The sequence below is a fragment of the Lithobates pipiens genome, unplaced genomic scaffold (genome assembly GCF_037356315.1).
Source record: "Lithobates pipiens isolate NorthernLeopardFrog02 unplaced genomic scaffold, aLitPip1_a1.2 Scaffold_27, whole genome shotgun sequence".
Lineage (NCBI taxonomy): Eukaryota > Metazoa > Chordata > Amphibia > Anura > Ranidae > Lithobates > Lithobates pipiens.
Genome location: NW_027507788.1, coordinates 160,912,412 through 160,922,173, shown reverse-complemented (window position 1 = coordinate 160,922,173; position 9,762 = coordinate 160,912,412).

Below are 9,762 nucleotides of genomic sequence, written 5' to 3'. Positions count from 1 at the left end.
AGGAGGTGTCCTCATCAGAGTGCCCCCTGACATCAGAGTCCTCATCCGAGTGCCCCCTTAAAGCAGCTGTCCTCATCAGAGTGCCCCTTCATTGTGTCCCCTTACATTAACCGTCTGCATCAGAGTTCCCCTTTACATCATTTGCCCCATCTGCATGCCCCTTTCCATCAGTGTCTTATTAGAGTCCCACTTGCATCAACTGTCACCATCGGATTGCCTCATAGATCAGTGGATACACACTCAGAGACCTGGGGAGGCACAGCTAAAATGGGGGAAGGGGTGTATGCAGCACACCCCAACACACCCCTAGATCTGGGACTCTGGGCCTGCTCTCCTATAACATATATGTCTAATCATTTGGGGTGTGGGCATGCGTTCACTTACTGGTGTGGATGAGTCCTACTGGGGAAAAGATCAGCTGCAGGGAGACCACATGCAATACCAATGATTGGTTCTTTGCCCTCTGTCTGCTTTTTCAGTGCACAGTGAGCACAATATAGGGCCTCTTTATTGGCACTACATGCATACAGCAGCCCGCTCATTTCACTGGGGCTGCCCTGTGTGCAACACATGTGTCAAAGTAGCTAATGCATTGTTTTTAGCTTCATGCGTTTTTAACTGCATGCTTTGACACATTTGAGGAGTGTTTTTCCATGTTAAAAATACACACTCTTCTATGGGGTGCCATTAACAATACATGGCACCACAAGTGTGAGACATGTTTTTTCACGCAAACATAATGCTGTAGTGTGAATGCAGTCTGATAGAGAAAGACATAGACATAGAATGAACAGGCTGCATATCATCTGATACTACAGATGTTCACTGTGCGACTCATTTTCCCCAGGGGCATGAGTGGCATTCTACTTTATTAATACCCGCTATATTATACATAATATTGCGGCACCCAATTCGCCTTTGCCGCTGATCTCCAGCCATCGTAGACATACAAAAAGCTTAATTTTTAAATAAGCACTGTGATATGTGTATTGACGGGTTTATGCTGAATCCCACACAATATATTTAATAATATACACTAAATATTATTATATTCTGTTGATTTTGTCATAAAGTAAATTTTCAACGTTAAAAAAAAAATCTTTTCCCCCATATTTTCAATAAGGAAACCATTTATCAGAACAGATTTGTTAAATTCAGCTTTGATAATGGCACTGATACCCAAATATTGGAGATCGGACACAAAGAAGAGAGAAATAGATCATCTATGTCTGATCACATTAAACTGGAGAAAAAAAAAGCGGAGTTCCTTTAAGAAAAGTCCCAGCTGTAATGTTCATATATAGAGCAGGTGAGGTGTGATGTCACAAGTGGGTGGAGCTTCAGGACCAGATTGAAGACCCCTCTGTGCAGATATGAGGTCAGTTATTGTTTATTTGTTGCACATTTCACATGCCTTCTACAAAGCTGGGCTGCTGCAGAACTACAAGTCTCAGCAGACACATTGGGTTGCACAATGTCTTAAAGGGAACTTGTCATCATAGAAATAGGGAGCTTCAAAACTTCACAGCACCCTGATTTTTATTTATTTTTTTGATCTAAAGATTTCTGATGTTTTTAGCTGTGCTAACTGAGCCTATTATGATGAAATGATTGCAAACCCAGATGCTGGCTTTTTATTAAAGGTACATGATGGTAAAGTCGGATTGAAGGGCCCATTTATGGTGCAGTAATGTGCCCATTACCATAGCTTCCGACTGTCCAAGATTTCCAGGGACTGCCCGATTTTGAAGTCCCTCTTTGTTTCTCATTTGTCCCTCATTTTGGTCTGATCTATATGGTGGTGCATAAAATACATGATTTTATCTTTTAAAAAGTGTTTCTCAGAGCTAAACATTTTCATCCAATTTCTAAATTGCTGCATTTGTCAATTTCAAAAGCCTGTATAAGAGCCCTTTCACACCGAGCCGCGGGGGGGGGGGGGGGGGGCGGCGTCGGCGGTAAAGTGGTGCTATTATTAGTGCCGCTTTACCATTGTTTTAGCGGTGCAGTTCGGCCGATAGCGGGGCAGTTTTAACCGCCCTCCCCAGCTAGCGGCTAAAAAGGGGTTAAGTCCTCCCGCAAAACGCTGCCGGAATCGCAGCGCTGCCCCATTGATTTCAATGGAGAGCAGTGGTGGAGGAGCACTGAGTTCACCGCTCCACAGAAGCTTCTGGAGGGACTTTTTGTGATGGTCTGCCAGTTCACTGCTCCCTCGGGCTTTCACACTGGAGTGAAACGAGCCGCTTTTTTCAGGCGCTATTTTTTTGTAGCGCCTGAAAAACGCTGGCAGTGTGAAAGGGGTCTAAATAATAATAGTTTGTATAATTCACCTTTAAGTGTTAGTGGCAGATGGTGTTTCCTATACCTACATACTTTTGCTAATAGGTGTCCCTCGTTTCATCTCAAAAAGTTGGGAGGTATGCCATTACACATGTCGCTGTGATGTCATTCCTATTGAATTGAACCCCATTGTACCAAGACATTGGAAACAATGGGCATGTTCAGGTTCCCTGCCAGTCTTTATTTCCAGGGGCTGTCCTAAAAGTAACTTGTGTTAATGCACAACAAATGGCTAAATGGGCCCTAAAACTCACTTTAAGGTTTCTTGTTCTGTTCTCTGGCTTAGGTCCACCCTAAAATGGACCTCCGCTCATCGGAATCCCCCCCCTCCGGCGCCACAATTGGCACCTTTCAGGGGGGAGGGAGGTGCAGTTACCTGGATAATCCAGGTAACTGCACCCACTTCCGGGATAGCTGTCTGCGGAAAGGGGCGTAGATTACGCCCCTTTGCGCAACTGCCCGCCCCTTTGCGCAAGTGCCCCGCTGCCTGCTGGGAAACACACAGTTCCCAGAGGCAGCGGGGACCGTCCGGATTGCGCCGCGCGGCTCGCGCATGCGCAGTAGGGAACCGGGAAATGAAGCCGAAAGGCTCCATTTCCTGATTCCCATACCCAAGATGGCGGCGGCAGGACCAGACAGACGACCTAGCGATCGGCTTCGGGTGCCGACATCGCGGGCGCGCTGGACAGGTAAGTGTCACTATTTTAAAAGTCAGCAGCTGCAGTATTTGTAGCTGCTGGCTTTAAAAAAAAAAAAAAAAAAAAAAAAAAAAACGCGGAGTCCCGGTGGACTCCCGCTTTAATAAGATGGTTGTGTGTTGCAGTCTGCGGATGATCAGTGTTATACAGGACTGATAGGATTTGTGGTATATTTGGGATTTTGTTGCTGAAGTATCTCCATATGTCCTGTGCTGTTCTCCAGTTCTTACAATCATATTGTATAATTGGCACCCCCTGTGTTACCAGCAATGATTAATGCAGCTGTGCTGATCCCTGACAGCCTGAAAACATGACCTGCTATGTGAGAAGTGGAATCTGAATCTGAGATGCTCTGTGTCATAGACCCCATTGGATTTTCTGCAGATTTTTGTCTTCAGATTTTAAAAAAAACATATAATATGAGGTTAAACCTTAAGAGTTTCAATTTATATGCAATCAGGCAGACCCTTGCACTATGTGGTTTTGGTAAATCTGAACACAAATATCTGAAGAAAATCTGATCGTGTGTATTAGGGCTGAAACTAATGTTTTCCTTGATAACTGATTCGTTGGCCAATTATTGTTTCGATTAATTGGTTAAAGGGGTTGTAAAGGTAAAAGTTTTTTCACCTTAATGCATTCTATGCATTAAGGTGAAAAAACATCTTACACTGCCCGCGCCCCCAGTCCCCCCGTTTTACTTACCTGACCCCTCGAAAATCCCGCGCTCGCCCCCGCCGTCCTCTTCGCCGCTCAGCCTGGCCGCTGATTGGCTGGAGTGGATGGATTGAAAGCAGCGCAGCCATTGGCTCGCGCTGCTGTCAATCACATCCAATGACGCAGCGCGCCGGGGGGCGGGGCCTTGTGATACAGCGAGCGGCTATAGCCGCCGGCTGTATCACGGGAGCGCGCCCGCAGTGCTTCTCACCAATGCGAGGGAGCTCGCATTAACGTGAGAAGCACCTGCGGGAGGAAGCAGAGACAGCCGCCGAGGGACCCCAGAAGAGCAGGTTCGGGGCCACTCTGTGCAAAACGAGCTGCACAGTGGAGGTAAGTATAACATGTTTGTTATTTAAAAAAAATAAAAAATTTTACTTTACAACCCCTTTAATAACCTTAAAAAAAAGTGTGGTGTATAATTTAGTTTAAATAGCCTTTTATTTTTTTTTATTTTTTTACTTTACATATTTTCTTAAATATCTCTATGCAATAGTAAATATAAATACCCAACTATATTGTTAGGGAGAAAAATATCTAATCCACTCTGAGAATAACAGAAGAGATATACTGTATATACTATTAGAGGAGAGAGATACTGTGTGTGTGTGTGGGTATGTGTGTGTATATATATTATACTATTAGAGGAGCTATATACTGTATATATTAGAGGAGATATATAGATAGTGTGTGTGTGTGTGTATGTATGTATGTATGTATATATATATGTATATGTGTGTGTATGTATGTATGTGTGTATATATATATATATTATACTATTAGAGGAGAGATATACTGTGTGTGTGTGTGTGTGTATATGTATATATATATATATATAATATATATTATACTGTATATACTATTAGAGGGGACATTTACTGTGTGTGTGTGTGTGTGTGTATGTATATATCATCAGACTTAGAGATTACTTTTTTTTTTTTTTTATTTAAAGAAAAAAAAAATGTTGAAGACTGTTTTTCAGATTTTTATACGGAACTGTAATACATGTTGGCCATACGAAAACAATGTCTTCCTTTTAAAAAAAAAAAAATTAAATTTTAAGAACGTTTGTTCGATTTTCTAATTGTTAGTGGTGTCAAATCGACGTTTGTTTTCAACCACAGTGATGGGAAAATTTAGAAATAGAAAACTTCTTGGTCAACTTTCTTTCATTCAGCAAATGTACAAAGATTTCTAGTATGGATGTTCTCGTCTGAAAATGGATCCATATGGCCAGCATAAGGCTCGATGCACACCTATGCAGTTTTCTTTTTGATCTGTTTCTTCAGTGCTTTTTGCTGTGCGTTTCGATTTTTTTCAAACGTGATTTTGTTACGACTTGCATTTTTTTGTATGCTATTATTTAATTTTTTATTTTTTTTTGCCCAATTTGTTGTTGGGCAGATAAAAAAAAAAAAAAGTTGCTGCAAAAACACACTACATTCTTTTCTGCAGCTTCTCCATTAAAGTATATTGAACCTCCGTGGTCTTCGGGTGGGCTGGCTGGAGGAGAGAGTGGCTCTCTATGCAGATGATCTTCTGCTTTTTTTTAATGATCCTGGTGACTCTTTGTGGGGCGCACTCGGAATTATGGATGCCTTCTCTGACTTCACCGGATTGAAGGGGAATTGGCGTAAGTCTCAACTCTTCCCGGTGGACGAGGAGGCCAGGACCTCTCCATCCTCTACCACGCTTCAGTGGGTGGATAGGTTTACCTACTTGGGTATTATCTCAAGAGAGAGCAGGGACTTTGTCCGGCTCAATCTTGAACCTGTTCTGATAGGGATCAAGTCCAAATTAAAGGCATGGGGCAATCTTCCCCTCTCCCTCATAGGTCGCATTAACCTTCTTAAAATGAAGATCCTCCCCAAACTTCCCACAATGGCTGACTAAAACCTTCTTCAACTCTCTGAAACAACTTTTCCTCTCCTTTATTTGGGGACCCAAGTCCCCTAGATTCAGATACATCACTCTCACCAGGCCTGTGGGTAATGGGGGTTTGGCTCTTCCTGATTGTCACAAATATTTCTTAGCTACTCAGCTCGTAACTGCCCACTGGTGGTTGCGGCCGAACCTGACCAATGCTTCAACGGTCCTGGAGGCGGCTATAGTGGGGTCTCTGGAGGCCTTGAAGGGGTTGATATTCAGGGGGCTAAAAACTCCTCACTGCCATACCCCTTCTATGCGCACCGCTAAAAGGGCGTGGAGGGTCTGAGGGCACCCCTGCCGAACTCCTGGTCTCCCCACACCCCCCTGTGGCTGAGTCCTAACCTCCCACAGTTCAGTACCATCCCAGACCCGCAGGCCTGGGCCAAGTGTAAAATACTGACCCTCGAACATGTTATCACTAACGGGGAACTTACTCCCTTTCATATACTACGCACTAAATTTTATGTGCCAGCATGGGCCCATTTTCGATATCTTCAAATGGCACATGCATATCGATGTCAATTTTTAGGTCAACCGGTCGTGCTAGAATACTCTGAGCTTGAATCTATCCTTCGGGTAAAAGACCTGGAGAAACCCATGTCTCAGATTTATGGGTCCCTGCTGGTTGCTGCCGTCCCCGAGCTGTCCTCCCTCCGCAGGAAATGGGTGGGGGACATACCGGAGTTGGATGACTGGAGGGAGGTTTGGGATTTTCCATTCTCCCCTTTGGTATCAGCCAGGGACAAATTGGTCCAATATAAAATTGTTCACAGGGCCCACTACACGCCCCACAGATTGCATCAGATGTCGCCAACGCATTTCTCAGCGTGCTGGCGCTCCTCCTATCGGCCAGGAGACTTCATTCACATTTTCTGGACTTGTCCAGCGATTGAATGTTACTGGAAAGTGGTTCTCCTGGTGATAGTCAGGACTACTAAGATTAGTATCCCTTATGATCCTAAATATTGTCTGCTGGGGCTCCACTAGCAAATGTCGATCCTCAGAGCTAGGAAAACACTCATATCCTTGTTATTGTATAATGCACGCAAGGCTATCACCATGACCTGGAAGCAATCGTCTCCCCCCTCTATCAAATTCTGGAAAAACCTGGTGAACGCTAGTTTGCCCATCTATAAGGCCACCTACTCAAGCAGGGGTTGCCTACAAAAATTTGAGAAGGTGTGGACCTGCTGGTTGGATGATACCACTACGGCAACTGATGTAGTGATTAACCCATAATTCTTCATTAAAGAGGAAGTAAACCCTGATGAGTTTACTTCCTCTTTCATTCCCTGCAAAGGCAAAGCATAATGGACTACTATGCATCGCATAGTAGCCCATTATGTGTCACTTACCTGACACAGGAGCCAGCGAAGTCACCGCTGTCACCTGTAGTCCGGCGCTTCCATGTTGTCGGGGTCTCGCAGCTCCGCCGAATGAAGCCGCGATGACGTCACTCCCGCGCATGCGCATGGGAGCCGACACGCACGACAGCTCCATTCTTGGAAATGCCGCGCTCAGTGCGCCTGCGCACCGCTGTCTACGGCGCATGCGCCGTAGACAGCGGTGCCTGTCTTCGGGCAAATATCTCCTAAACCGTATAGGTTTAGGAGATATTTCTTGGACCTACAGGTAAGCCTTAATCTAGGCTTACATGTAGGTCAAAGTGTGTTGTAAGGGTTTACAACCACTTTAAGGTCATAGTGGGATGATAGGTTGACCCAAATGTTCCTATGATATTTTATTCTGTACGTATAATACTTGGCACAGAACCTCCTGCAATACCCCCTCTCCCCACATTGGGGTATAGCTAGTTAAAGTTGTATTTGTATTGATCTGCCCTGTTGCAGCCCGTTGCTGCATTGGAGACAGACTGTATATTATGAGAATGTGTCCTTATGTGGCCGGTTGCCGCATTTGGAGGTTTGCCCCTGTGTGGGAAATGTTTGGCCCCTGCGTGGGCAATTTGTATACCACTGAAAACTAAATAAAAACGATTAAAAAAAAAAACTATATTGAACCAAAAAAGCAACGTTTTGCATTGAAAAAAGTCTCTGACCTTTTCCAAATATGCAGCAGCTGAAAAAAGCACAGATGTGTGTCCCATAGGAAACCATGTTAAATGAACTGTAGTGTGTTTTCTGCAAAAAAACAAAAACAAAAAAAAAAAACACATAGGAGTGAACCAGGCCTAAGACGTTTAGTAAAATAATTGGGTTAAAAGAACTAAAATGAACCCTTTATACTACAAAAAGAGCAAAACGCTACTGTAAGGGGTTAATTTTTATTTATTTTTACTGTGAAACAGTGAAATTAATATTTACAGTAGCGACTATTTGCTCTTTTTGTACTATTAAAGGGCTAATTTATTTATTTTTAACCCCATTATGTTACTGGCCGATTTAATTGATTATGAAAATAGTAATCAATTAGTTGTCGATGAATCATTTAGTTGTTTCGGCCCTAGTGTGTATGGGGTCTTGCGTATTGCCTGTCTCTGATTTATACTTTGTATACCTAGGGCCCGATTAGCGCGTTTCTGTGGCGCGTATGGCCCGGTTTCCGATCATCTATAGATAGGAAGTCTGTACAAATCAATGACAGGCTGAAAGTGTCTGTATCTATTCACATGGAGCAATAACCTGCAATTAGAGACAGATGCAGGGCCCTGCACACGGACTGTCTGTATACGGGGTCGCTCATCCATCCCTACCTGCAGGTAATCGCTGTATGTGTGTTCAGATGAAAATACCTGCAAACCATGTCAGCCTGTCATTGATCTGTACAGGCCTCCTGTCGGGGTCTGAATAGAATCATGCCAAGCAGCTGATTTACCACTTCTAAATACCCTGAACACACAAATGGATTTTGATCTTCCTTTTGTACACTATAATGAATGAGGCCTTTTATCCTGAGATGTTTCTCAGCAGCAGCAATTACTTCACATTTCAACGGTTTTGCAATCTGAATTCTGTGGATAGGGCATATTTATTTATTTTTATTTTTTGGTCCGATGTCTGCGGCTGAATGGAAACCACTAACTGTACCCACTGGGAATACGTAGCCGTGTGCATGAGCCCTAAGGCATGTGTGCCATTGTGGGCATATGACACCATTTTCAGACATCTGGAATTATTATTATTCAGGATTTATAGAGCGCCAACAGTTTACGTAGCTCTTTACAACTTGAGGGTAGACAGTACAAATACACTTTAATACAGTAGGAATCAGAGGACCCTGCTCCTTAGAGCTTACAGTCTAAGAGATACCCAACAATCACATGTTTGCAAAATATTTGGATAAGGTTTTTTGTATATTTTTATTTAAAATTCATTTTATACTGTAGTAATGGTTGGTCCATATCTTGATCTAGTTTGTAGTTTGAGTTTACCAGGAAACAAAAAAATCTCTACTCTGCTGACTCTGTCCACTGCTCTGCTGATATACACAGGTGTGTTTGTGTTCTGGGGTGCACACCAATGGGCTGGGTGGTGCACCTAGTAGTATATACGTATGGGACAGTATGTGTGTGGGGATGAATGCCCAGAACATAAGCAGTCTGCATCCTAGCCATTCGTCCCTGTGTGTATACTGCTGTAATTGGAAGTACTGCTGAGTACACCACCCAGCTCTGTCCACCCACAGAAGCTGTCAGTCTCTCCTAGCGTTTGCCAGGCTGCCAGCGGTGGGGCTAAATGATGCACCTGAAACTTTAAGTAACAGCTAAACGCTGGTGCCTCGTACTGCCACTAAGCTCTGATGCAAAAAAAGTATTGGCATTTGCAAGAGCTGCATCTAGCCATTCACTTGTATGGCAAGCTGTACGCGGCATGCTTCTCCAACATAGGAAAGTGCCAGAAAATTGCATCGGCCATCTAGAATGCCTGTGTAAGGCCCGGGTACCTAAACCCTCAATATGAACATGTTTTAGGTGGGCACCAGTTAATTTAATAATGCGTTTAATCACTTCAGCCCTGGAAGGATTTACCCCCTTCCTGACCAGAGCGATTTTGCGATTCGGCACTGCGTCACTTTATCTGACAATTGCGCGGTCATGGGGCGTTGTACCCAAACATAA